The sequence below is a fragment of the Apodemus sylvaticus genome, chromosome 10 (genome assembly GCF_947179515.1).
Source record: "Apodemus sylvaticus chromosome 10, mApoSyl1.1, whole genome shotgun sequence".
Classification (NCBI taxonomy): domain Eukaryota; kingdom Metazoa; phylum Chordata; class Mammalia; order Rodentia; family Muridae; genus Apodemus; species Apodemus sylvaticus.
Window position 1 is genome coordinate 63,199,556 of NC_067481.1, and position 26,953 is coordinate 63,226,508.

General features: G+C 47.6%; 1 non-coding gene across 1 annotated transcript; it reads left to right on the forward strand.

Annotated features, from left to right (window-relative positions):
• The first annotated feature begins 15,250 nt into the window (after positions 1 to 15,250).
• On the forward strand, positions 15,251 to 15,381 carry LOC127695659 (small nucleolar RNA SNORA70). Its single transcript, XR_007980034.1, has one exon. It is a non-coding gene; the product is annotated as a small nucleolar RNA SNORA70 (small nucleolar RNA).
• Positions 15,382 to 26,953: the final 11,572 nt, after the last annotated feature.

The following is a 26,953-nucleotide window of genomic DNA, read 5'->3' on the forward strand; positions in this document are numbered from 1 at the left end:
CATCAGGCCAAGAAGATGGTGTCAGGACCAGCTCATCTCAGTTCTCTCCCGCTGCTCGTCCAGGTCCGGGCCAGTTCCAGCCCTTTCTTCTGTATGACTTTCAGCACTGGGGCTAGCTCCAGGGGGTTCTGCTTTTGTGTGTCTGTAACAGCAGATACCATGGCTCTGGTACCCTACATCCAGGGCACTTCTGGCCCAACAGTTATTCTGCCTACGCAGACCAGGTGCAGTGTGTGACTGGTTGCTGGCAGAAGCTGAAAGACACTATAGCAAGCTTCCAGTCCAACTGCACATGGCCTCAACAAACCAGGGTCCTGCTGTGTACAGAGCCATATTGGGAGTCATACCACCTGGTAGGAACTTGACATTGGCCAAGGACAATCCCTGGCTTCAGGCAGGAATCTGAAGTTAGGGCATAATAGGGAAGTAGGTTGAGGCAGGAATTTTTATCCTAGGGTGGAAAAGCTCAGTGAGGGTTAAGCTTGTTGTTCCTCTAGGTCTACGAATTCCTGAAGTAAGCAGGTGACCCACCCAGCTGCCAGAGCAGTCAAGACAAGGAGGACTGCCAGGCGAAGCTAGACAACTTCCACTGGAACTCAGCCCGGAGTCTGGGGGGGGGGGGAAGGGTTTGCCCAAACTGTTAAAAGGTCTGACCAACATTAAAGTTTCTGCCTCGATCAGTGAAACATTGTCCTGGCCCTTCTTTCTTTTTGCCCCTTCCCCATCTATTCCTCAGCTTCTGTTCCAGCAACCCAGTTCACAATAGCTGCAGGTAGCTATGGAATACAACACTGCTGCAGAGGAATAGCAGTGACCCTGAGCCTCCTGACATCCTCCCAGTGCCCACTCACGTGCCCACCCATGATTCTTTACCATCAAGGCCAGCACTGTAGCAGTGTGATCACAGATCATGCATGTGGTGGCATGTCCAGTGCCTCCCAGGACTCCTCGGGTACCCTGGATGGCTGTTGCTAGGAGACAGCCCGGGCACTTGACCCCACCCTGCCTTACTTGCTTCTTGGGCTGAGTGTTCTTTCCCAAGGAGTCTATGGCACAGGTCAGGGCACTGTAACCTTTCTGTCTCCTTATGAAGGCCTTTGGAATTACATCAGTTTAATCCAGCACCCCACCTCTAGATCCTTAAATTACTATATCTTTAAAGTCCTGTGTACCATGCAGCATAGGTTCTGAAGAACAGGAAGTAGAGAAAGGGTCTCACTATGTAGCTCTGGCTATCCTGAAACTCACTATAGACCAAACTACCTTTGAACTCACAAATATCCTCCTGCTTCTGCCTCCCTAGTGATGGAATTAAAGAAGTAGGCTATCATGCCCAAGTTTATTTTGGCTGGTGGGGAACTCACATTTTCTTAATGTGTATAGTACCAAGTAACATTTTTTTGTAAGATACATATATAATTTGGTCCCTTCCTTTTCTCCAAATGCTCCTCCATGTTTGTGTGTGTGTGTGTGTGTGTGTGTGTGTGTGTGTGTGTGTGTGTGTTTAGATTGATGTCAGGTAAGGTCCTCAGTTGTCTTCCACCTTACTGAATCTTGAGTTCACCAGTTGTATGGATGGGCCAGTAGGCATCAGGGACCTGCCCCTTTCTGCCCTCAGACGACTGAGGTTTCAGGCTTGTGCCACCATGTCTCCCTTTTATGTAGATGCTTGGGATCTGAACTAATATCAGCAATCCCCCTCCCCCTATTTTTACAAAGTCCACATAATGAAAGGAAGCATGTGATAGTTGTCTTTCTAGCTTCCTTCACTTAATATGATTTCCAATCCATGCGTTTTCCTATAAGTGACACTATTTCCTACTTTATAATGGAATGCAACTCTGTTGTAGACAAATACTTTCTTTGTTATCCATTCAAGCACTTAGGCTGCTTCTATGGTTTGGTTCTATAAACATGATTGTCTATGATCAAACACCATGACTAAGAGCAAGCTGGGGTGGAAATGGTTCATTCAGGTAACACTTCCACATCTTAGTCCATCAATGAAGGAAGGAAACCAGGTCAGGAACTCAAACCGGGTAGGAACCTGGTGTGTGTGTGTGTTGGGGGTGGGGGAGTGGGGGTGGGGGTGGGGGCTGATACAGAGGCCATGGAGGAGTGCCGCTTACAGGTTTGCTCCTCATGGCTTGCTCAGCCTACTTTCTTATAGAACCCAGGAATGAGCTGCCCAGGTATGGCCCCATCCACAATGGGCTGGGTCCTACCCCATCAATCACTAATTAAGAAAATGCACTCTAGCCAGAACTTAATGAGCATCTCCCCAGTTGAGATTCCCTCCTTTCAGATAGCTGTAGCTTGTGTCAAGTTGACATAAAATTAATGGAGTTTGTGATCCCCGGAAGGGGGAGGGCATAGACTCAATGCAATTATAATTCACAGATGTATTGGTCAGCTGCTAGCAGGATGAGCGATTGCCACAAAGGAGGGTGTCTTCGTTAGGGTTTCCACTGCTGCAAAGAGACACCCAGACCAAGACAACTCTTACAGAGGACAACATTTAATTGGGGCTGGTTTACAGGTTCAGAGGTTCAGTCCATTATCAAGTCAGGAAGCATGGAAACTTACAGGCAGGCATGGTTCAGGAAGAGCTGAGAGTTCTGCATATCTTGATCTGACTGCAGCCAGGAGAAAAATGACTCTTCTGCTCTGGGCAGAGCTTCAGATCCCACCCCCACAGTGACATACTTCTTCCAAGGCCACACCTTCAAACACCCTCCGATAGTACCACTCCTTATGGGCCAAGCTTATTCAAACCACCACAGAGGGGGATGGGGAAGGACTTTTAAAGGGGACCACACAAACACCTCAGTATCTATACAAGCAAGTAAAATTGTTCTGTTCTGCCAAGTTAAGAGATTAAGACAACATCCTTAGGGTATCTGAGGAAGCAAGCAAGCAAACAAACAAAACCAAACCAGTCATATCGTAACAAGTCATGACTTACATTACTGGGTAGGGGGGTCACTGAGTCAGGTTACCAGGAACTTATCTTTCAGTGTCTGGAGTTAGTAATGGATACCAAGAGGAATGGCTAGCATAAAATGGAGCTTCTATAGCCATAATCCTATCCAGCACAAGGGGTATACATGTATCTATATGAGGGGTATACATTATGTCTCTATATGGTGGGTATACACATATCTCTATATGATCATATAATTCCTTTATGTTGTGCCCTACTTTCATTTATGTTGCTGTGTTTAAAAAAACACCCAGATAAAAAGCAACCTGGGTGCGGTGGTTTGAATGAGAATAGCCTTCATAGGCTCATGGCAAAGGGCACTATTAGGAGGAGTGACCTTGTTTTAGTAGGTGTGACCTTACGGGAGGAAGTGTATCACTGAGGAGTCAGAACCTCAAGCCAAGCCCAGTGTTGCTCTCTCTCCCTGCTGCCTGTCATCTGGATATAGAACTCTCTACTCTCCATGCTCTCCAGCCCCATGTCTGCTTGTACGCAGCCATGTTTCTCACCATGAGAAGAGTGGACTAAACCTCTGGACTACAAGCCAACCCCAATTAATTGACTAACATTTAAAGGTTTTCCTTTATAAGAATTTCTGTGGTCACGGTGTCTCTTCACAGCAACAGAAACCCTAACTAAGGCACTAAGAAAGAAAGGATTTCAGCTCACAATTCTGGGTTACAGCCCAATTTTTTGTGGTAGTTAGTCATGGTGGCAGGAGCTTGGAGAATCTAGTCACATCCACTGTCTAGAATAAAGAGAAAGACTCACGCATGCTCACATGTCTTCTTGACTCTTAAGACATTTCAGGGCCCTCTAGCAAAGACATTATGGTGCCCACTCTAGACTGTGTCTTGCCACATCAATTCACTTATTTAAGTCAGCCCCCAGCCCCACAGTCATGCCAGAGACAAACCCAGTGTAGACAGGTCTTCATTTAGCCTCTCTTCCCAAAGGAGTCTATGTTATATCAAGTTGATTGCTAAAGCAAGCTATAGACATATGGCTGGGTCATAGGGTAGTTCTGTCTTTAGGTTTGTTTGTTTATTTTTATGAAAGTTTTAAAATATTAGTTTTATGTGCACTAGTGTGTTGCCTGCATATGCACATATGCACAACATGTACCTGATATCCTGGGCAAGGCAGTAGAAGACACAGGATGCTGGGGAGCTGGAGTCACAGAGAGCCGTGACCTTTCATGTCACAGGAACCAGGAACCAAACCTGGGTCCTAGTTAGAGCAGGCATCCCAGATCTCATTACGGATGGTTGTGAGCCACCATGTGGTTACTGGGATTTGAACTCAGGACCTTCAGAAGAGCAGTCAGTGCTCTTAACTGCTGAGCCATCTCTCCAGCCCCAAGTTTTTTTAATATGCTTTAGATATTAATGATTAATGTATGAGGTGCATTCTGAGGGTGCTGAGAGACCAGAAGGGTCCTTTGGAGACAGTGCTTACCTGCTCTCCTCCTGTGACTCTTCTAAGACATCAGGTGAAAACAGGGTAGGTGCCCACAGGTGGTGGCCATCTTGTGTATGAGAACCTGACTGGAGAATGCAGCCTCCTGAGGCAGCTGGTGTCCCACCCACCCAGGGCCCCAGGCATGAGGGGAGATGCCCAGACCCTGAGCTGACAGCTTTGCTCGAGTTCAAAAGTCATAAACAGGACTTTGAAGAGCAGCTTTGCAGCAAGAATGAGAGAAGAGCGTTCAGCCCACAGTTAGGCCCTGAGTCCTTTGTCTGGATAAATCCAGAATGTGTGGCAGGCTCAGCCAGGGAGAGAAAAAGAGAGCTGGGCCAGAGCTGGGTAGCCTGAGCTCAGGATTCAGCTTGCCGTAGGTTTTGTGTGTGACTCTGGGCAGTTGCTCTTGCTCCTGTGGCTTGGTTTGTTATCTGAAATGTCAAGGACTGGAGTAAGTGGTGACTTGGGTCAATCTAGCTCTGTCCTTCTGACTTTGGGCTGACACGGCAGAGCAAAGGCGTCAAAGAGCCCCACACCTGCCACATGCACATCCTCACAAACGGACTTCTTCAGCCGCCTGGCATGAGCGACCCAGTGCCAGGTCTGTGATACTATTCGGGCAGGAACGCCAGCTCTTCTTCCTGAGCACCCCACAGTTTGATGGGGAGATGGACCAACAATAGCCTCTTCCTTCCGAGCACTTCTGAAACTGCTCTGCCTGGCTTTGTCTGGGGAAGCACCCGTGCTGTGAAGGGAGTTTCTCAGCTGGGTGAGCAGCCCTCAAATGACTGCCCGCCTGTGTCTTCCAGAGACTTACAAGGAACCTGTGGGTCATCTGGGCCCTCCATTAGGCACACATTGGGAGCATGGCAGAGCAGAGGGCTGGCCTCTGTAGTTGCTGCTGCACTGGGGAACAGCGCTCCCAGAGCCAACACCTGCCCTGCTGCCTGAGGAGAGGCTCTTCTGCTCAGTCCCAGGCCCGCAGACCTCTGTGCAAAGCACATGGTGGAGGGAGATTGGGCTGCTGGTGTCGATGGAAGGGCAAGCAGGGACAAGAACCAGAGTCACATGGCCAACACCATGGGGTGGCCTAGTTAGGGTCCAGGGCACAACAGGCTCCGTCTCCACTCACCTGCCACACCTTGAGGTCCTGAGTAACGACATGCCCTTCCCAGGCTGGCTTCTCTTCGGAAAATGACAGGTCAAGGTCACTGAAGGGATGTGAACAGATAATGGTTCCCAGCTTGTGAGATGGGCCCAGCCAGGCAGGACTCACAGGAGGAGCAAGATCCCAGCAGAGCCGTTGGTGAAGGGCCTGGTGGGGGTTACTGTCCCATTGCAGAGTTTGCTCGCCAGAGGCTTGGGGCTCGGGTGCAGCCCTGGTGTTAGGGAAACGACCCAACCTCTGTCTTGGGCTAATCATGAAGGCGGGCAACCGGAGCTGTGATGTTTTTAAGGTCAGGAATGTAGGGCACACAGCTCACACCTTTTCATTTTACCTGTGAGTCCTCTTAGCCACCACCCACCATTATCTTGGGTGGAACCCAAGTAGGAGCTCACTGGGCCAGGCTCCTCTAAGGGCTCCCGCCACATCCCTGCATTGGGCTCTACAAGTGTGACACAGAAGATGGACTGGAACGTGGGTCCTGAAGGAACAAGGAAGCCCAAACAGGGCTTCTACCTCCCAGAGGAGGGTGGTGGTACCAAGATGGCTGCTCCAGAGCAACAGCACCCAGTGTGTGTTCCCTTGTGTCCAGATGAGTTCGTTTTGCACAGACAGCCCTTGGGCCGCAGGGAGGCTGGACAGGGGTAGTACGCTCCGTTCTGCAGAGCCCTTGCTTTAGGGACAGAAGGACAGGAGGGAGGGGCCTCAAGCCTGCCTCATTAGTTCCTTTACTCCCTCAGCCTGGAATCAGTTTCCTGGGGCTGTAGGCCCTTTAACTACCTCTCCTCTACCCCAGCAGTCATCCCTCCAGTGTCCTCTGCAAGCTCCTATCCCCAACTCTCTGCCTTTCATGGTGACATAGGCCACATAGGCAGCGGTGTACCTCCTCTCCAAATGGACCCCAAACTGTGGTGTCAGGCTCCTAGGACCTGAGGGACCAGCAGACCTCCCCAATTCCCCATGACTACTCACTTCTGGCAGCCTGGGCAAGAATACAGATGGTGATTGTTGGGGCTGTTGGCTTGCTGGACAGGGCAACACAGACTGTCTTAGGGACTGACTGGCTTCCAGAGACCAAGTTGTGGAGGGAGTGGCCTTAGACTGAGCCTTGCAGACTGCAGGAAGCCTCTGCAAACCAAGTTCTAGACTCTCGTGGGTGGTGGAGGACCTCAAGTCTGCACAGGTCAGAAGGGATGCATGCAAACCAGTGACTGCATTGGGAACATCAGCATCCTGGCCCGGGTCCTGAGTATTTCTGTCTCATCGCTTTCCCTAGTTTTTCTTTTCTGTAAGCTGGGGCTAGAGATCCTGGGTTCAAATCCTAACTCTGCTTCCTATGAGCCGCGTGGTCTTGGGAAAACTAAGTTTCTGCATATGTCATGGAAATGATTACGTGAGTATGTAACACCTCCGTGTAGGTGTAGCAAGCACATGTTAGAACTTCAATATTATAAAATGCTTTCAAAGCAGTTGGGGCACATTTCCTCATAACATGTGCTAGGCACTGAGTAAATATTATTTATTGACATTGCTATCAGCAATTAAATTTTGCAGTGGTATCTAGGAAAGGTCTTACTTGTTACAGTGATATTGTAATCGGGCGTTTTCTAGACCTAGCTTTCCAAAGTCCTGTTTGACAAGATCCCATTAGCTTGGTGTGAAGGGTGCAAACTTTAGGAGAGAGAGCAGTCCCTTCCAGCGGTTTCAGTGAAGCAGACAAAACCTATTGCTGCCTGAAAGAAGTCAGCGGTGCCGGCCCTTTGTTTGGGTGGGTACAGGTGGGGTGTGGCTCACCAGGCTCGGGCGCACTCAGGGCATTTTGCACTCTGTTTTTGCCAGCATCTCACCAGGGTGAAGGACTTGAATTTAAAGCATCAGGAAAACAGTGCCACCAGGTGATACCAGGTGTCACTGAGCTGTGGATCTAATTGTGCCACACAGGGTCCCAGTATAGACTTCTGGGTCAGCCGGAAATACCCGATATTATATGGGATGGAGGCTCTTCTAGTTAACTTAGCATAGAACAAATTATGGCAAAATCATACTTTGTGCTTGAAAAATATTAGATTAAGGTGGAGTTGACTGTTATAGGTGAGGTATTGGTGGTTAATGGTACTGTGGACCACATCCAATAAGCCAGCCAAACAGGATAGGAAAGTAGGGGGGGGGGGACCTTGTGGGAAGATATGCTCAGCAGCAGGGATTACCAAAATGTATGTGTGTGTGTGTGTGTGTGTGTGTGTGTGTGTGTGTGTGCATATGAAATGGCTAAATAACAATCAGTACATTTAAAGGTATTCAAAAACAGAAAATACCATGTATATCATCAAGACATTGACTACACTTAACCCACCAACACACCCCAGCTCATAGCTATGGGTGCTTGCACTGGTCTATGGCTGGACAAAATGTCCTAAAGGTTACTGTGCAGTGCAGTGTGGAGCCTCTCAAACACTAAGATGAAAGTGAAGAACCCAGTAGGTGTGTGCCTACACTGTCATGAGGGGGGCTTCTGGGACCACTTGAGGTTTAATAATCAAGACACTTTGAGAAAAGTTTCAATGCCTTATTGTGCACACAGAATTGTGCTCCACCAGGAAACTTCATTTGCATTGTACTACATGTAAACATGCCTAAAATAAACTGTTCGGTATCAGACCTTCTACTGTCTGGGTGAGGCCATCCCCCCTGGGGAGGACCATGCACTGTTCATTCAAACATTGTGAAGGTCTCTACAAATACCAGGTGATAGGTTACTTCCCTGCTGGTGAAATAAGTCAATTCAAACCAGATTGGATTATATTAAAGGCAGGCTTATTGGGAGGCTGCTCTCAGGTGAGGTCACTGGTCTCCAAGGACTGAGGCCTAGGGAGAGGGAGAGAGAGGGAAGAAAAAGAGAAAGGGAAGAAGAAGAAGAAGAAGAAGAAGAAGAAGAAGAAGAAGAAGAAGAAGAAGAAGAAGAAGAAGAAGAAGAAGAAGAAAGAGAGAGAGAGAGAGAGAGAGAGAGAGAGGAGAGTGAAAGTGAGAGGGAGAGGGAGAGGGAGGTACAAAATGTCTGGATTATATAAGGAGAGGCCTCTGGGAAAAGAGCAACCCAGCCCATGAGTTAGAAAGTTCAAGGTTGGGGGTAGTATATGCGGGGTGGGGACTGAAGGATGCTGGGAGCACCTGGAGGCTAGGTCTGCTTTGATACTAAAATATCCATCTCAGTTCCTTGTCCCCAGTGTGAAACCAAACACCAGGGTCAGCAGGTTGTCTGTGTGGAACAAGAAGACAGTCCAGTTCTACATGACTTGGTAGACAATGTTGATTCAACCATCTAGAGGAGAGAGTTTATTTTAGGCAATGTTTAAGTACAATACAATTTGCAGACGAAGTTTCCTGGTATAACACAATCCTGTGTGCACAATAAGACATAATTACATCGAAACTCTTCTCAAAGCACATGTAACTTCTTCCATGCAGATGAGTTCTATACATAGACTGCATGTGTTATCTTAAGGGCTTGGGAAAGGATCTGGTGTGATCTAGGTCCTACAGATGGCACAGAAGTCCCTAGGCTGTCAACCACCTCTGGTCCTGTTTGTAAGGGTCTGGGGAATCCAGGGTGGCCTGACCCTACAGAGCTCACCTGGGCTATTAACCTCCTCCATTCCCAGCCTTCATGAGGGAAACTGAATTATACATCTCTTCCTGTGTGTTTAACATGCCTGGTTTCCCAGTACCTGGATGCCCCCAACAAAACGCTGACTCCACCCAGAGCACACCACAGAAACACAGGTTGTAACATTTGCCAGAATACATGTGACCTATACAGTCAGGTCCCCAAGACCCACATGATCGAGCATCCCGAGTGGTCATGGTCGTGCCGTGGGAGGGACGGACATTTCATAGACAGGTCCTGCCACAGATCACTTCCCCACTGTCCCACCCACAGCTATTGCGTGTTACATTTGGCTGGTGTAAGTAGAAGGCTAAGTATGAGCCCAGAAGTTCTGGTGTCTCTTGGTTTGAGACAAAACAAAGGTCATATTAATGTGGAAAAAAATTAAAAGCAAAATTGCAAACTGGAAAATGTAGAAAAGAATTATATTATTAAATGAGGGTTATAACAATGGGGAAAGTTCAAGTTACTAAAGTAATCGAAGAATAAGAACTACTTACAAAAGGAAACCAGTGAACCATCAACATATAAAAACAATTTAGTTTTATTTGTTTATTTATTTATTTATTTAGGTTTTTTGAGACAGGGTTTCACTGTGTAGTCCTGGCTGTCCTGGAACTCACTCTGTAGACTAGGCTGGTCTCCAACTCAGAAATCCGCCTGCCTCTACCTCCCAGAGTGCTGGGATTACAGGCATGCACCACCACCATGCCGCTAACAATTTAGTTTTATAAACAATAAGAAAAAATGCATGTCAGAGCCATTTCTTTATCACTGGGAAAATTGTAACAGTAAACAAAAAAAATTCATAAATGACACTTGTTGGTGTTAAGTCTTGTGTACTGTGTATTCAGAAGCTGAGTTCTGTGGCCCTGTCCAGACTGCAACCTGATCTTGGGGCACAATGTTAACCAATGTGCTGTAAAGAATGCTCCCCAGTTGTCCCTGTTGCTTATTGAAAGGCTAGAGCTTGTGACTGGGCAGAGAGGACAGGAAGGCAGAACTTAGGATCAGGTACCATGGCCAAGAGATGCTCGTCCTGAAGACACACACTGAACAGAGCAAGCAGTTAGCGCGGGGCCTTGGCTGGGTTGTAAGTTAGAATAGCTCAGAGCCTGCCCAGTCTAGGAATATAACCTGCTATGAAAAATACCAGATTTCTGTGTCTTTTATTTGGGAGCTAGATGGGAAAGAGTGGGACAGAAAATCTCCAATAAAATTATTTTTACTCTGAGTGCTAGTGAGCTTTTACTGCTGGATAAGAATCAGTACAGTTTGACATTGAGTTTCAAAAGTCGTTAATCAAGAGACTCTGCTTCCAATAGTGCGTCTTAAGGAAATTGCCAGATCAGATTTCCCATAAGAATTCAGGGGAGTGTCATGAAGTCATCATAAAACAGAAAGTGCTAGGTACACATCTACACAAGGTGCCGGTCTACACCTACTAGAAAAAGAAGCTCAGGGGTTGACCAGCCTGAAGCTGGCCAGATATGGTCCTCTTCCTGCTCCTTTTGAAGAGGAACTTCACCAAAACCTGTAGGTCTCTGACCAGGATATTAAAAAGTCAGATTGGTGGTTTCCGGATGCAGGAGCCAGAAGACAGAGCCCAAGAGACAGCCTTATGGCTAGCGAGTTGAAATCTACAATGATGTGTAGTTTGTAAAACAAAACAACACTTCCAACAAAACCCTATATCTTATATAATTAAAAAATAGGCAAATGACGAGTATATGATTTATGAAAAAGGCAGCCTAGCGAGAGGACGTTTCTGGAAGCTATTGGCTATGGGCTCGGCTGCCGGTTTCCTTTTGGGGCTGGAGAACACCTCATTTCGTCGAAATCGTCTGTTAAGCGGGACTGTGTCTAACACAGACCTGTGGATGGCCCTTCATGATCACTTTCCTCATTAAAATTGGCCCCTGTCTGCCGCCTGCTGGTCATAGAGGAAGCAGCATGCTGCGTTGCTTGCTTCTTTTCCACACACCTAGCCAGATGCCCCGCTCTGCATCTGAATGAGACGAGACGCTCATTCGCTCATTCGTAGAGCTGAGGCTACCTAAAGCTCCGTGTCTCTTGCACTTGGTTGTGAGCACAACTACAGTAACGTCTAATTCTCAAAGAGGCCAGTAGGTGACCTGCACACAGACCTAGAACAAAGGGAAGCAGAGCGTGGGTCCATGCAACACCGGCGTGGTGGGGGAGGGGCTGCTGCCCTGTGATCCTAGCTGCTGCCCTGTGATCCTAGCTGCTGCCCTGTGATCCTAGCTGCTGCCCTGTGATCCTAGCTGCTGCCCTGTGGTCCTAGCTGCTGCTCTGTGGTCCTAGCTGCTGCCCTGTGGTCCTAGCTGCTTCCGGCCGCGAATCGACTGTTTACTGTCCCTCTGCAGCATCCCTGTGGGGAGGACTGACTCCAGTTGGGAAAGCAACCTCCTTGCCTTCTTATTTTGTCCAGCAACCTCCACCCTAAACTCCGCTCTTTCACACACCTGTAACCTGTGACCCCTGACGACAGGCAGAGCACGGGGACACATGGAAAGCTCAGAACAAGGCATTGCTTAACAAGTGTCAGTCTGGGATTAGGACGAGTGAGTAAGAGGGGGTAAGGGAGGAGAAGCTAGACAGTAAGGAGAGTTGGGTCCTGCATCCATTTGAGCAGTGAGTTCCAGGGGAGATAATGAGATAAGCAAATCACAAGACTCCCATGCTGCCACGCCCTTCTTGCCCTTGCCCTGCCCTGGCATCCCTCTCTTAGTTTTGCATAAAATTCCAAAAAATGCTCCAGGGTTGTTTGTACACAGGAGACCTGGCTGGTGCAGTTTCTTTCCCTTCACCAGAGACGGTCTCCAACCTGTGCACTAAATAATAAATCTCAGTTGGTGGAGTGCTTACACAAAAGCAAAAGCCCTAGGTTGAGTCCCCAGCACTGCGTAAAGAGGGCCTGGTGGTACATCCCATGACTCTAGCCTCTGGGAGATAAGGAAGGATCTGAAGCTCAAGGTCATTCTTGGCTACAAAGTGAGTTTGAAGCCAGCCTAGGATACAGAAGAGCTTGTTTCAAAGGCAACAAAATAACCACAATACAGTAAACCTAACAGCTACCTCCCTCTGAGAGTGCTATCGCCATTGTGATTGCTGTCACAAGACATGGTCTTCTGGCTCCCAGAACAGCATTTATGATTTTGTCTGTTAATCCCATCAAGTGAGAATAAAATCACTACCGCAGTTTTTGAGCTAAATTTGAATCAAATTTTATCAAATACTTGCCAGGACAATGGACACTGGCCAGGTCCATACCTGAGATGCCCAGAGCAAGGCACCAAATTCATTGGTCAGACACTTATGAAGATAAAATCCACAAGGCTATGCACTTCCCACCGTCATCCAACCAGGGACAAGCTACATCCTGATGTACTGTACCTCCTCCTGCCTGTGTGATCAGCGGGCCCTGTGCCGTTTGGGCTACCAACCTTGTTTATGGAAGTGAAAAAGCACGGCTTCTATGAACAATAGCCACCAACAGTCCAGGAAGTTATCTGTCCCTGGACAAATGGGACTTACAGATTTAAAGCATTTTTGGTTTAGCCATCACATGTCTCTTCACACAGCTCCCAATCCCCTCCTCCCCCGTGCCTCACCTTTAGCCAGTTCTTAGCTGCTCAGCTGGTCAGTGTCATTTTCTGAAAAGAAGTCTCAAACTCTCCCATTGTCCCCTGTAAAAGTAACTTTTATTCACAGGATGTAATTGTCATCTCGGAGGCTTACTGTTGAATAAGCTCACCCTTTCTAGTTCTTTCTGAACTCTGGCTGGCTGACTCAATTCAGCTATTCTGGCTCAAAACTCCTCTCCAAGCTAACTGATTCAAACTGGCTTCTTTTGGCTTCTCACCGAATTGCTCTGGGGAAAAAAAAAAAAACTGCCTCTGAATTCCATGAACTGATCTGCACTGACTGAACAGAACTAAAAAGAACTGCACGAACTCAACTGAGTTTAACTGCATGGAACTGAGCTGCACTGCCCCCTGCTCCTGGCTCTGCACTGCATTTCTAAGTGGCCTCTCCTCTGCACTGCTCTTGTGAGAGTCGTGCACATCCTAATCTGTCAAGTCTGTCTCTGATTCATCACTTTGTCTGCCCCTCAATAGACTTCACTTTAAAACATGGCTGCTTCCTTCTACAAAGTAACCCTGCTTTCATCATTAGGGATTGAAGGTGTGTTCTATGGTCGTATCTGTATTTCAGTCAGATCATACTGTAATCCAGAGCCTGTCTACATTCCAGCACACCACACAGATATAGAAGGGCTTTAGATGTAACCCTTGCCAGAGCAGCCATGTTGTTGGATTAAAATTCCTCTACAGTCCCCAGAAATCTGAGTCCCAAGGCCTGTGACTAGGAAACTGGCTGCTCCTTGCGGTCTTTGTCTGCATATGCAGTCAAGTGGTCACCACTGGCCTTGGCCCATTGCTTCCTCTGTTATATGGAAGGGTTCTCTGCAGTCAGAAGTGATTTGACCCGAGGAGAGGTGTCACTGATCCCGTGAATGGGATACAGGCAACAACAGAGTTAGTCAGAATCTGGGGTCAGTTTGAGAATAGTTGTTTCCACTGCTTACATAAAGGTGGAAGCTACTCAGTGCAAAGAACTACAGTTTTCATTTGGGGTCAAAACACATCAGGGTGCTGTCCCATGGAGGGCCTAACATGTCAGTGAAGTGGAAACTTCTGATTTCTTTGTTTTTTTTTTTTTAAATTAATTTATTTTTTGGTTTTTCGAGACAGGGTTTCTCTGTATAGCCATGGCTGTCCGGGAACTCACTCTGTAGACCAGGCTAGCCTCCGAAATCTGACTGCCTCTACCTCTCAAGTGCTGGGATTACAGGCGTGTGCCACCACTGCCTGGCTTTCTGATTTCTTTGCAAAGTCAATTATATCAAATGATATTTTGCTAGGGTCCATGGGTTAAAGAATGTCTTGCTAAAGTAGACACATGAAATAATGTTTCCCTGAAGCAGACACAGGTTTGAAAGAATGTTTTGCTAGAGCAGACACGTGAAGGAATGTTTTCCTGGGGCAGACACAGGTGAAGGATGTTTTACTATTGCAGACATGAGAAGGACCCATGATGAAGGAGTAGAAATATGACCCCACAGACAGTAGGAAAAGAGCACTGGTTTGATTTTCTCTATCTCCCTTTTCTTCTAACAACATGGATGAATCAGTTTGCTTTACAGTGTTGTTGAGCTCCACTTGTACTAATGCCACCATTGAGAGAAACTCGCCAAAGAACTGCTTGTGAGGTTCCTGCAGTTTCTTGCCACTTCCAGGCCTCTCCTCAGGCCAGTTGGCAAGTCTTGCAGTTTCTTCAGGATTGAACTATAGCCGCTGGTTCATGTGTCACGTCTGCCTGCCGAGAGAACTGTTCATATTTGGTATTTGCTACATGACTGAACTGCTGACATAGAATATTGAACTCCCTGCCACGCCCTCCTCCAGAAGAACCATTGCTAAACAGGTCCACTTCCCCCACATCATACTAACTTTTCTCTTCTGCTGCCTCTGGTGGTGGGCAAGAGAGAGGCTGAATGCTTATTAAAGCAGGTTGCAGAAAATGTATGCCTACACGTCAGCTCATCTCCCCAAGGGCAATTTCTTGGCTAAACATCCTTAAAATCCATTCCTCAAACAGCTCCCATAACTGCTGTGAGAGAACAGATGTTACTGTCTAAGGGCAGAACTCTCCTACCAGCTTTCAGAATTTTAAAACCCAGGCCTGAGTAGGTGGAGCCTGGGGGAGGAGCTAACTGTTTTCTGACGGAATGTGAGATGGAATGGAAGTCTGGGGCACAGGCTTGAAAGTGGGAGAGGCTTCCTCAAGGTTAGAGTCAAGGCCCTCTCAGCCTCCAGCTTTTCCCACTAGAGACTGGCCCACGTTATGACTTTCTCCCTACTCCTCTGTTTTTAGTGAGGCTGGCAATTACTTGCAATTAACTAACCTGACCAGGTTTCTGATAGGGGCCTGATGTGCAAGGGCTGCAAATAGCAGCCTCTTAGGTAGTACAATGCAGATTGTTGTTCTCATGGGTTTCCCTAAGGGACTTTGTGCACAGTTTCTGGTGGATTTTCCGGTCTGATCTCAAGGCTAGACCCAACCTAATCTCTAGACAGTTCTGCAGATGCCTGTGGGAAGCTCCAGGGCACAGTGCTAGGGTTGACATTGGTCAGTTCATCTTACCTGTTTGCGCCAAACCGTGGAATAAGGAACATGAGATCAAGAGTCTGCATAGAGCCAAGCACATGTTCCCTGGCTACCAAGGTTCCCATCTCAAAGAAGTGAGCCTTCAGTAAGTTTAACGTGGATAACTATGAAGACATGGTATCTGAAAAAAAAAAAAAGGCTTGTCCCTGATGGCTCTGGGGTTAAATATATCTCCAACCCTAGTCGCTGTACTCCTCAAGGCTCCCACTATACTAAGTTTATTCTTCACAAAATCATGTTCAGTGATAAAGCTCAGATGGAGGCAGGGGCAGTACTTACATTTTGAATGAGTCTCTGACTTACCTGGGTGTCAAGACGTTGTCTGTTGCCTTGAAGGATGTCCAGTCAACCCTTGCTGGCTTGCATGCTCTGTAATGTCAGGTACCACAGCAAGGCCTGAATGCAGCTCACCTCACCAGCAAGAGCTGTGACGCTGACATCAATGTCCCGAGGTCTCTATTTCTCCAGGGAATATGCAGCTTTTTGATGGAAATAGAAGAAAGAACTTTTGGACAATGGCAGAAGATGGAAGGGAGGAAAGGAGAAGAGGGGAAGGCAGGGAAGGGACACTGTTGGCTCTTGGTATAGAAGACACTTGAGCAGCAGCCTTGGGAGAGAACTGACCAACAGGAGCCCATGAGCTGACTCAACTACTAACACCTTCAGTTTCATAGATTCCTAGTAGACCAAGACAGGAGCTGAGCTGTGTTGAGAATGTAAGGTGAAACATGGGGAGAAGGAGGCCAGGGCCCACCTGGAGTGGCTCAAGGTGGTCCCTCTGGAGGGCAGTATGCTGTGTGGGTAAAGTGTAGTACCACGTGTCCTGCTCCTGCTATCTGTTACTGCACCACATTTGACCCCCAAACTGGCATTTAAAAAAAAAGTCACCTGTAACCCCATGGGCTGCCAGGAGCAAGCTAGAAAGTTTTCCCCTAAAATTCTCTGCATCCCATCTAACCCTCCTTCCTATTCACCCCTCTGTGCTGAGCTTTTGTTTGTCTCTATGGTTCTGTCCTTTCTAGATTCCAGATAGTTTGAGTCACATGGAACAACCTGTTCAGTCAGCTCTTTTGTTGAGTAGTAGGGTCAGAACTCAGTCTGTAGACCAGGCTGCCCTTAAATTCACAAGTTCTGCCTGTCTCTGCCTCCTAAGTGATGGGATTAAAGGTGTGTGCTACCACACTTGGCTCTCAGTGTTTTCTTGATGGCCAAATTTTCCCCTCATTGAATAATAACATTCATTTTAATTTCTTTCCAGGAGCCATGGCATATGGCAGGAACGGAATGGGGGCCTTGCTGTCACTGAGGGCTTAAGTGCTACTTCCATCTCTCCTACTCACAGGGTTTGGAGTGTCCAACATTAGACTAAGGACTGGCCTCCAGGAGTTTATAGGGACACCAGACCTGGGCCCATAAGGTGCACAGTGAGGCCTTAAGGGAGAGGGAAGGAGGAAATTAGAAAGAGAAGCGTAAAGGGAGGCAGTATTAGGATGGAACTAGGAAAGAGAGAAGCCATTGCCCATATTTAACAGGCAGTGTGTGAAGGTCAGGGGGATGTAGGGATTTAGCAGATGTTGCTCACTTCACAGCGAGACATGAGATTTGTCCTTTCTAACTGTCCTTTGCTCTGAGTTGAAGTGGAAACTTCTGGTTTCTTTGGAAAGTTGGTTATGTCAAATGATGTTTTGTTGGGGCACACAGGTGAAAGGATGTCTTGCTAAAGCAAACACGTGAAAGGACACATGATGTTTAGAAGGAATATAAATATAACCCAACAGATAGTGGACAGCCCTGGATGGTATTAGTATGCCTTACTATTCTTTATTGGTCATTGTTTGTCATGACTTCATATAGAGAAACGCACCAAAAAAATTCTGGTGGTGTTCTGGTAGCTTCTTGCTCCTTCCTTGAACTCATCCAATTGTCAATGTGAAGTGGAAGTTTCTGGATATGTCACCTGATACAGACTCATAGTATTTTACTGAGGCAAGACTCATGAGAGGACACCTGGTGTTTGGAGGGAGTATAAATGGGACTCAACAGACAGTGAAGGGAAGCTTGCAAAGCTAGTTGTGCAATCCTTCATTAGTTTTGATCTTCATCTTCACTTCATTGAGAGGGGCACAGCAGAGAACTTCTCCTGGCATCCCTGCTGTTCCTGGTCATTCCTGCTGACTCATGCAGATTTGGCGGAAGCCTGGCTGTTTCTACTGGATCGTGCCACCACTGCTGATTTACGTTTGCTATCCTGACACTACTGAACTGAACTACTGGTATCCTGACTAATGGAGACTGGAATCTTCCCAAGGAACTACTTCTAAACAGCCTACAACAGAGTCTGGAAATTTCTTCTGGATCGACCTGCCATTGCTGATTCGTGAATGGTGTTTGTGAGTGGATCAGGCTGCTGCTGTTGATTTGAGGGGACTGAACTGCTGATATCCTGACAATGCAGATTGGAATTGCTCCAAAAAACTATTTCTAAACTGGTTCACATCCTCCTTTTTTTTAATTAACCTTTCCTTTCCACTACCTCTGGTGGTGAGTGGTGGGTAGAAGGGAGCTTAAAGCACTTAAAAGTAGGTTTTGAAATATTTAAGCCTACACTGGTGGAGCTGAGTCATCAGCTGGCTGTAGGGCAGCAAGGGGGGGTTCCAGGGAAACACTCGGGCCCCCTGGCCTGGGGGTTAACATCTTAGTGGAGAGGATGAGAGAAAGAGGACAAGCACAGGCACTTTGGGCCCAGGAAAGCATGAGAAAGGTTAACAGAGGCACCTGTCAGGAGCCCAGAAATCCAGTTACTTGAGGGGCAGGTACCTGGCCCTTCCCCCAATGGGCTCTATCTTCCTTACTGAGTAATAATGACTCCCTGGCATTCAGCCCATGCCACTGCCAACACGAAGTACCCCTCTTTATGCAGTCCTCAGCTTATGAAGATGTCCATAAACTGTGTAGGAACCTCCTGGTGTGACCCTTGCCATTTTAGTCAGCTCCAGGATTTTGTGGGCTTAGGTCTTTCTTCCTTGTGAGGGTCCTGGGCAGGTCTAAATTCTCTCTGCTGAGTTTAGGGGTCTTTGTCTACTTGGCCCTTCTCGGAGCCAAAGGTGTGAGGAGTAGGTTTTAAGGAAAAGAACAGAGAAGAGCATGGTGAGGGAGGCCGTCAAAGGAGGGCGCCATGTTATCCTGAAGAAGCCGCACCTCTCCACTACTCCTCCCTCAGGCCAACATGGCTCCCTCATCAGTCTGGGTCAGCCCAGTGAACAGTTGGGGTCAAATGAAAGGGCAGAGGTCAGAAGTGACTTCTCGGTCTGTGAGTGCCTTGCATGTTTAAAAACTCCATCTTCAGTGCCAACTCCCTTAAACACCCATGCTGTACAGAGGCTCTATGAGAAGTGGGGAGTTCTTTGTGCACACAGCTACCCAGCTGGATTGTGCACCTTTGCCAGCTCTGAGTTAGCCTTAAGTATACCTCAGGACAGTGAGTCCCCAAAGACCACAGACCCATGGGTAAACATCACTATGTATTTGCAGAAAGTCTTAGAGTGTAAACTACAACCTAGAACAAAGCTGTTCCACCACAGGATCATGAGTTAAGGGTCTGCTTCCCAACTTGAGGTGAAATGAAGATGTTGTAGATTGGTGGGGTATTTAGGAGAGGCCTATTAGAATTTTGGTGCTGGTAGAATACCCTGAATGGGACAATGGGACTCTGGTCCTTGCCTCTTTCTTTGCTTCCTGGCCACCACGAGGGAGACACTTTCCTCTGCCACATGCTTCCTGCCACAACCTGCGGCCTCACCAGAGGATAAGGGCGACAGGAGCCTCTGAAATTCAGTTAAAATAGGCCTTCCCTCAGGAGTGCCTTCTCAATAGCTGATCTAGGACATTTTATCATAGCAACAGAAAACTGATTGACACGTAAAGTGAACTGTGCTGTAGTTTGTAGGCATAAGCTCTCTATAACATACCAGCATTAGTGAGTCATCTGTAACAATCGAGGAAGCACTAGTGGCAGGCAAGAACGGCTTGGTAGTGAGGAAAGAGGCCGGGCCACTGTCTCTACTTTTTGTGCAATTCTTTTGGGGGGGGGGGGTGTAAACTTAAAGCTACTTGCTTAGTCAGGGTTCCTGCACAAACATCATGACCAAGAAGCAAGTTGGGGAGGAAAGGGTTTATTCAGCTTACACTTTCACATTGCAGTTCATCACTAAAGGAAGTCAGACTGGAACTCAAGCAGGTCAGGAAACAGGAGCTGATGCTGAGGCCATGGAGGGATGTTTCTTACTGGCTTGCTTCCCCTGGCTTGCTCAGCTTGCTTTCTTATAGAACCCAAGAGCACCAGCCCAGGGATGGCTCCACCCACAAGGGACCCTCCCCACCTGATCGCTAATTGAGAAAATGCCTTACAGCTGGATCTCATGTACACGACTCTTTTTAAAAAGTTTATTTAGGAAGAAGGGATGCAACCCAGTTGGCAGAGTGCCCTCCTAGCATGCATGCACAGAGTATCTGACTCAAAGCAACACTGAATGGTGATCCATGCCTGTAACCCCAGCACCTGGGAAGCAAAGGCAGGAGGATCCATGATTTAGGGTCATCCTTGGCTATTTAGTGAATTAGAGGCCAGCCTGGACTACATGAGACCTTGTCTCAAATAAACAATATTTAAACATGATAAATAACTCCATTACGCCTTTTTTCCTGCACATATCACCTTAGCTCAAGAGTACAACAGCTTACTTAGCCACACCAGAAGTGGAGATAACCCACGTGCCTGTCAACTCATGAAAGGATAAACCAAGTGCTGTCTCTTCACATGGTAGCCATGATCAGTCAGCTGCCAACACCCTCTATGGCATAGAAGGATCTGGAAAACATCATGCAAAGACAAGACACAAAAGGTTACATCCCCCATGATTCCATACATATTAAATATCTAGCCAAGGCAATCCACAAATACAGAAGGAAGCTCATGATTCCCAGGGGCTGGGGTGGTCCATGTGTAACAGCCAAGGAGGAGGCGACTTATGGGTAAAAGTGGACTGTTGTGTATTCAAGGTTCTCTACAGGAGAAGGACTGAACTGAGGATGTGTATCAAAGGGGGATGTATTAGGCTGTCTTATACAACACAGTCTATATAGTCCAACAGTGGCCATCTTTATAATGGGGAAGCTGAGAATGCAGTAGTTGCTTGATTTATGAGGCCAGACGTCTGGAAGATTTTTAGTAAACTGTTGATCTTTGAGACACTTTAGAAGTTGGAAGAAGCTGGGTTCTGATGCCCAAGAAGTGTGGCTGTAGCAGGGTAGATGAGCTCACCAGCAGGAGTAAAGTCACACAAACCAAAAGCTTTCCCTCAAGCCTCCTTATGTCTGGGACACCCCTGGAAGGTGAGGCCCACACTTAGGGTAAGCCTTCACAATTCAATGAACCAAACTGAGAAAAATCCCTCTCGGGCATGCCCTGAGGCTAACCCAATTGGAGACTCCCTAAGTGTGCCCATAGGCTTGAGTCAGTGCTAATAACCATCATGTGCCTATGACTGTACTAAAATCCATTAGTATGCCTGGAAAAGGTAGCTGTGGTGCATAAATTCTATCCTAATAGCACTCTTAGAAGTGGGGGGGGGGGGGGAGAAGGCTGACCTCCCAGCTTGCACACAACCACAATGTGCAGTGTTGAGGACCGTTCCAGGCCCAGCAGGTAAGCTTGGGCAACCTTATTCACAGTGGAGTCAGGATGGTTATCTCCTTGCCCTAACTGAGTCAGATTCAGAGGAGTCTGAGGGTGAGGACAGCAGGAGGCACTGCACACACAGAGTCCCTGGAGGCCAGCCCCAAGCCTTGGAATGTTCTAGCCCAGGAGCCCAGAGTGGTCCACTCCATCCACTATTGCTGCACTGGCCTCGGGTCAGCTGCCCTTAGGAGAAAAAGAGGAGGGGAGAGAGGGAGGGACAGAGGGATGGGGGAAGAGGGCTCTTTCATGATAGGTAAGCCAAGGTCACCATTCCTCTCGGTGTGTCAGAACCAGGCAGACTGAGTGCAGAGGCTCTGAACCCAAGCATCTCCTTTGAACCTTCATCTTCTAAACTTCCAGGTTTAGAAGAGACTGTGTTAGATACGGGGTGGGGTGGGGATTTGCTGTTCTGAAGGCTGATGAGTTCAAGAGTGAAGGTCTGACAGCCAGTGAGGGCCCTCTGGTTTGTCACACCAAGATGGATGGAGAGATGGAGTGAAAGGAGCGAATTCCTCTTTCATACGGAGCACTGCACCGTGATAGCAAGCCCACCCTCCTGAGGATCACATAAGAACCCATCCTCAAGACCAAATCACCCTTTAAAATCCCTCCTCTTTGCACTGATGTGATTGCAATTAAATTTCAACAGATGGCAGATGGGGCTTCTCAGTGTTCCTGTTAGCTTGCAGTTGGTTTGGTTTCCCTGGGCTCCTCCCAGGGACCCAGCAACTTTAGGTCATTATCTGCAGCCATTGCCTGCCTCCAGGTGAGGGCGCATATAAAAGAACTGCCTCCCCACCCCAGCTCTCTCTCCCCCTTTCTGTCCTTTTCTGTCCCCCCTTCTCTACCCTCATGGCTCTGCTCCCTCTGCCCCTTCTCCAGGCCCTCACCCTCTTCCCTTACCCCAAGTCAACCCCCTTTATACCAGATCTGTTGCATGGTGATGTCTCAGGGGACCCCTTTGCCACACTACATTTCATAACAGTTCCACTATATCATACAGCCTCACAGTGAACCTTAGGCAACTCAGCAGAGAAGTATATGGTGACAACTAGAGATACCTGCCATGGGAGTGGGCTATGGGGTGGTCGTGTGCGATGTACGGGGGCCTCCTATTTATCTCCATTTAAGGACCAGGCCCGATTAAAAGCAACAACAACAACATCAACAACAACAACAATGATGACGACGAAAAACAGTAGTAAGGCACTAGCTTCAGGAACAGACCATAGGTTCCAGAAACTAAGTTATAAGAGATTCTAGCTCTAGGAATAGACTATAATGTCCAGAACAAGATCATAAAACTCCCTTCCAAAGAACAGCCTAGGGATAACCACAAAAATGGGGAAATATCTTATCTCAGAATGGGCCATCTGCTCTAGGCAGCCTAATTTCATCACATGGTTGAACATTCATGACATAGGAATGCAGACCTCTGACCACCCGTGACTGCCTAGCACCCACCACCAAAATTTTAGATGACCAAATCCTTCTAGAGAGTTCCCACGGTTCTCTATAAGAAGACCTGCATGCCTTTGTCTGGGGTCACCATTTTAGAGAATGGTTGACCCCCATATGCTGGTTGTTTCTGCAGAATAAACGCTCTTTGTTTTGGCACACTGTTCGAGTCTGGGGTCTTTCTTCAGCAATTTTCGGACCCTTATAAAGCTGAGGTTGGCTTGAAAAAAGAACTCTGCCTAGACGTTCTGCCAGAGCTGCTAGCTGAGGCCAGGACTCTCTGGTATATACCCTTGACTTTCCCACGGTAGGAAAGGAAACTGGAACGCCACCCAGTTTCCAAAACCTCCAGCAGGAACATGAGCCACTGAGAATAGAGCTGTGCTTCTCAAGCTGGATAGACCGTTACCAGCACTGACATTCATTTCCTCGAAGGTAGCAAGAGGACATGGGAGGTCACACCTGACACCTGCTCCCAGGATGGCACTGGGATCACAGTGCTCAGGACCAGACCTGGCAGCATTCCTAGGAGGACAAGAGCATTGTCTCTGGGGAAGTTTGACGCTTCTTCCAGCCATTGTCATTGTGAGGGAGAAAGAAGCTGTGAGTGTTCCCATCCTCTGCTTAGAAGAAGCTCAAACCAAAGCAGGGGCAGCCTTCTCCCCACCGTCCTTCCTCTCAGCACTGGGCTAAAGTGCCTGCCCTCTGCTGGGCGAGGGGAGCCAAGGCAGCAAGCCGAAGGCCACGGTGGGCACACATATGCTGCCCATACATACACTACATAGCTCCCCACGCCAGGCCCTAGATCTTGGAGAGAAAGTGGCTGGTGAGAGGCTGCCAGCAGCCACCCAGCCTGCCAGCCTGGCTATGGGCCTGTGCAGATGGTTTGCATATGGCTGCCTGGCTTGCCCAGACAAATTCTGTTGCCTCAAGGATTTAAGCAGCTTAGGCCAAGCCCAGTTGATCTTCTCAGAATTTCCTGTAAATAAAGGGAAAGATAAGGCTTATGTAACACCCTCACTGGACGGCTCCCTCCCCTCAAATAGGACAGCAGCCTGGGGACAGGGGAGGGGCTGAGCTGTCCCCAGCCTACCCCTGAGCCACCCTCTCAGGGCCACTCTTTCTAAGCCTTGTGCAAGCTTTCTACCAACTGAGTGTTCTTGGAGCCTATTTCAGAATAAGAGAAACTTCAGGAGTATCCAAAATAATAGCTAACAAACTGTCCCATGCAAAGGCAGGAAGTCAACAAATGAGCTCATCTAATCCACAGGCCAGCCCTAGGAGGCAAACAGAACTGTAATCAGTTATGAAAGATATAGGAGCTGAACAACAACCGTCCCCGCCCTGCCTTCCCTTGCCCCTCCAGCCACTAGTGCTGAGAACATGGTCCAACCACCCTTCACCCTCACCCACCCACCCTCGCCATTCTTACTTCTGCTTACAACTTTCTCAGAGGCCAGAAATCCTAACATTTCCCATACTCCTTTGGAGTCAGGACATTATGTAAAAATTAAGGTCTGTCATTTAGAGACATTGTATGAAACTTGGCTGCTTTGATTGACAAGTACTTTGAATGGAGGAGAGCCAGTAATTCCTGTGACCACTCACCTCTTTGTTGGGAGCCAAAGGCAGTTGAACCAGTTCTCCATACCATTGTCTGCTCCTTGGGATGAGACCAAGAGCTTGAGTCCTTAAATACCACAGGTCCTGGGCGGACCCTTCTATGCGTCCCAGGGACGAGCCCTCCTTGGAAGCCTGTGCAAGGCTTGGCTCCCCATCTGGCTCTCTTGCTGCTTCCACAGAGTCCCAAATCCCTTTTCTGCTGAAAACTCACACTGCTTTACTTCAGGTGCTATCCTGGCTGGTACAGTTCCAGAACAAACACAAAGCAAGACTGAGATCTGTCTCCAAACCCTCCCTGCACTCTCACCCATTAGATCTTCTAAGAGAAGACTGCCACACCCAGTCATGCCGATCCCTAGTGAAAGCTGGGTCATCTTAACTTTCTCTCTTGTGAGATGGGGTTTCTAGCCCAGCTGTACTTCCACTCTCTCTGGCTGAGGATGGCCCTGAACATCCATCCATCTGATCTTCCTGCCTCTGTTTCTCTAGTACTAGGATTCCAGGCACCGTGAGAGTTTTACACAGTGCTGGAGATGAAACTTGGGTTTTGTGCTAGGTAACACTCTAACAATTGAGCTGAGCTCCCCGGATCAACTTTCGTGTACGGGTTTTCTTTGGCTGCTGGAAGTTTCATTATCCTCACAGCATGGCTGTCTTGGGTTTTTCTCATCTGTTCATTTGTGTTTGGCCTTCTCTGCCCATATGGTAGACACCCTTGTTACTCACAGGTAACTGTTGCTTCCCCATGTTTCCAGCATCTTGTCTGATCCAGGATCCCAGGCTCTCTCCAGTTGCGTTTGAGAGATGCAGATCTGGTAGACTTTCCTGCTTCCTCCCCACCCACACCCCACCCTCAACCCCTGCTTAGATGACACTGCAGCCTCCTGCCAACTTAACCACCAGCATTTGGAGGTGAACTTTCTCTGGTAGCAAAAGCTAGTCTCTTCTGACCACACACAGGCAGTGTAATTCAAAGCATAGCCCGGCTTCTTTCTTTCACAATCTCCGGTGCCTGTGCCTGGAACAGGCCATCCAATGACTACAAGTGAACAAAAGGTGAATGAGCTCTTTCTTTCTGTCCTGTAACAAGACAGCAAGTGCGACTAAGACAGAAGTTGCCTGCAGAGTCGAGCTTTGCATCATAGACGGTAACGTGGGAGTGACCGTGCTTATGGGGGTGGGGTGTCTCTTCAAGCATCAGCTGGGCCCCAAACCTCTAGAGTCTGCTAGTGGTTTATTATCCTTACACATTTAAACACAGCAAACATTGGGGGGGGGGAAGGTTTCCACAAGACAATTATTACAATAAAGCTTTAGTTGTGGCTATGTGGAAACTCCCTAAACTAGTCTTTATTGAGTAAGAATGGATTGCTGTTCACAGAGAAACAGCATGCAGCCAGGGATCTGGGGAGGAGGGATTTGCATAAGGATGGGCTCTGTGCATTGAGAATGCAAAGTACAATAGAACCATCATGAAAATGGGATTTCACAGAGAGACAAAGCTCTGGACTCGGGCCTAGAGGATGCTCGGGATTTTGGTGGATTCAGGTGGAGGCTGGCTCCATAGACTAGCACAAGATCACCAGGGTGTTAGACAACGCCCACTCCAGCCTTCCGGGTGGCCAGGCACCATCCATTCTTTCCCTTGAAGAAAAAAGCATGCATGTTTAACAAATCTGAATTTTCTAAAGCTTTCTGTGAGCTGTGACTTCCACGCATGATTACAGATTCAAAACAAAGCAGAAGAGACATTTAACCTGAGCATCTAGACAGTAAAGGGAGCAAATGATGGGACTGTAGGTGACTGGCTAAGGCTGTGGCTTCCGGCCAATGGATTGTATATGGTAATACACTGCTTTGGACAACCCAGAGATGTAGCATGCTCTCCCTGGTAACAAACACAAGAGTTTTGAAAAGTCTTGGCTGCTTGTGTACTGGATAAAAGCAATCATTGGAAGAATTGACTCAGAATTGTGCAATGTCTTTTTAGATTAGTACCTAACCCATGCAATAGAAATAGATTGAATAAAGATGTTGGGTCTAGTCCAGGGTGTGTGTGTTTTGTTCTTCAATTGTTTTGCCTTCAGATCTACTCTAAAAACAGAGTTAGTAAAGAACTGGTCAGCTTTGGGGTTTTATTAAAAAAATGTATTATAAAAATTCTTAAACTGCCAGGTATGTAACAAAAGAAATCTAAGTCAGCATATTGCAAACATCAGCATATCCAAGTTCATAATAGCATAGATAAGAAACCAGCTTAGTTGCCCATCAACAGATTAATGGGTTTATATAGATACAGTGGATCCTATTCAGGCATGAAGAAATAAGAAGTTATATCATTTGCAGAGAAGTGGAAAAGCTGGAGATCATCAGAAATATGGCAGATTCTCAGATGCAGAACCTAGGCTCATTTTAACCATCCTAATTTTACATTTACAGAGAGACAGCAAGTACGCTTAAGTACCTGCATGGGTGCACCAGCTCAGGTCAGAAGGCATCTTTTGGAGGTCACCTTTCTTCTTCTATCATGTGGAAGCTGGAAATAAAACTCAGTTCATCAGCTTTTGAGACTCATGCCTTTACCTGCTGAGCCATGTCACTGGCCCC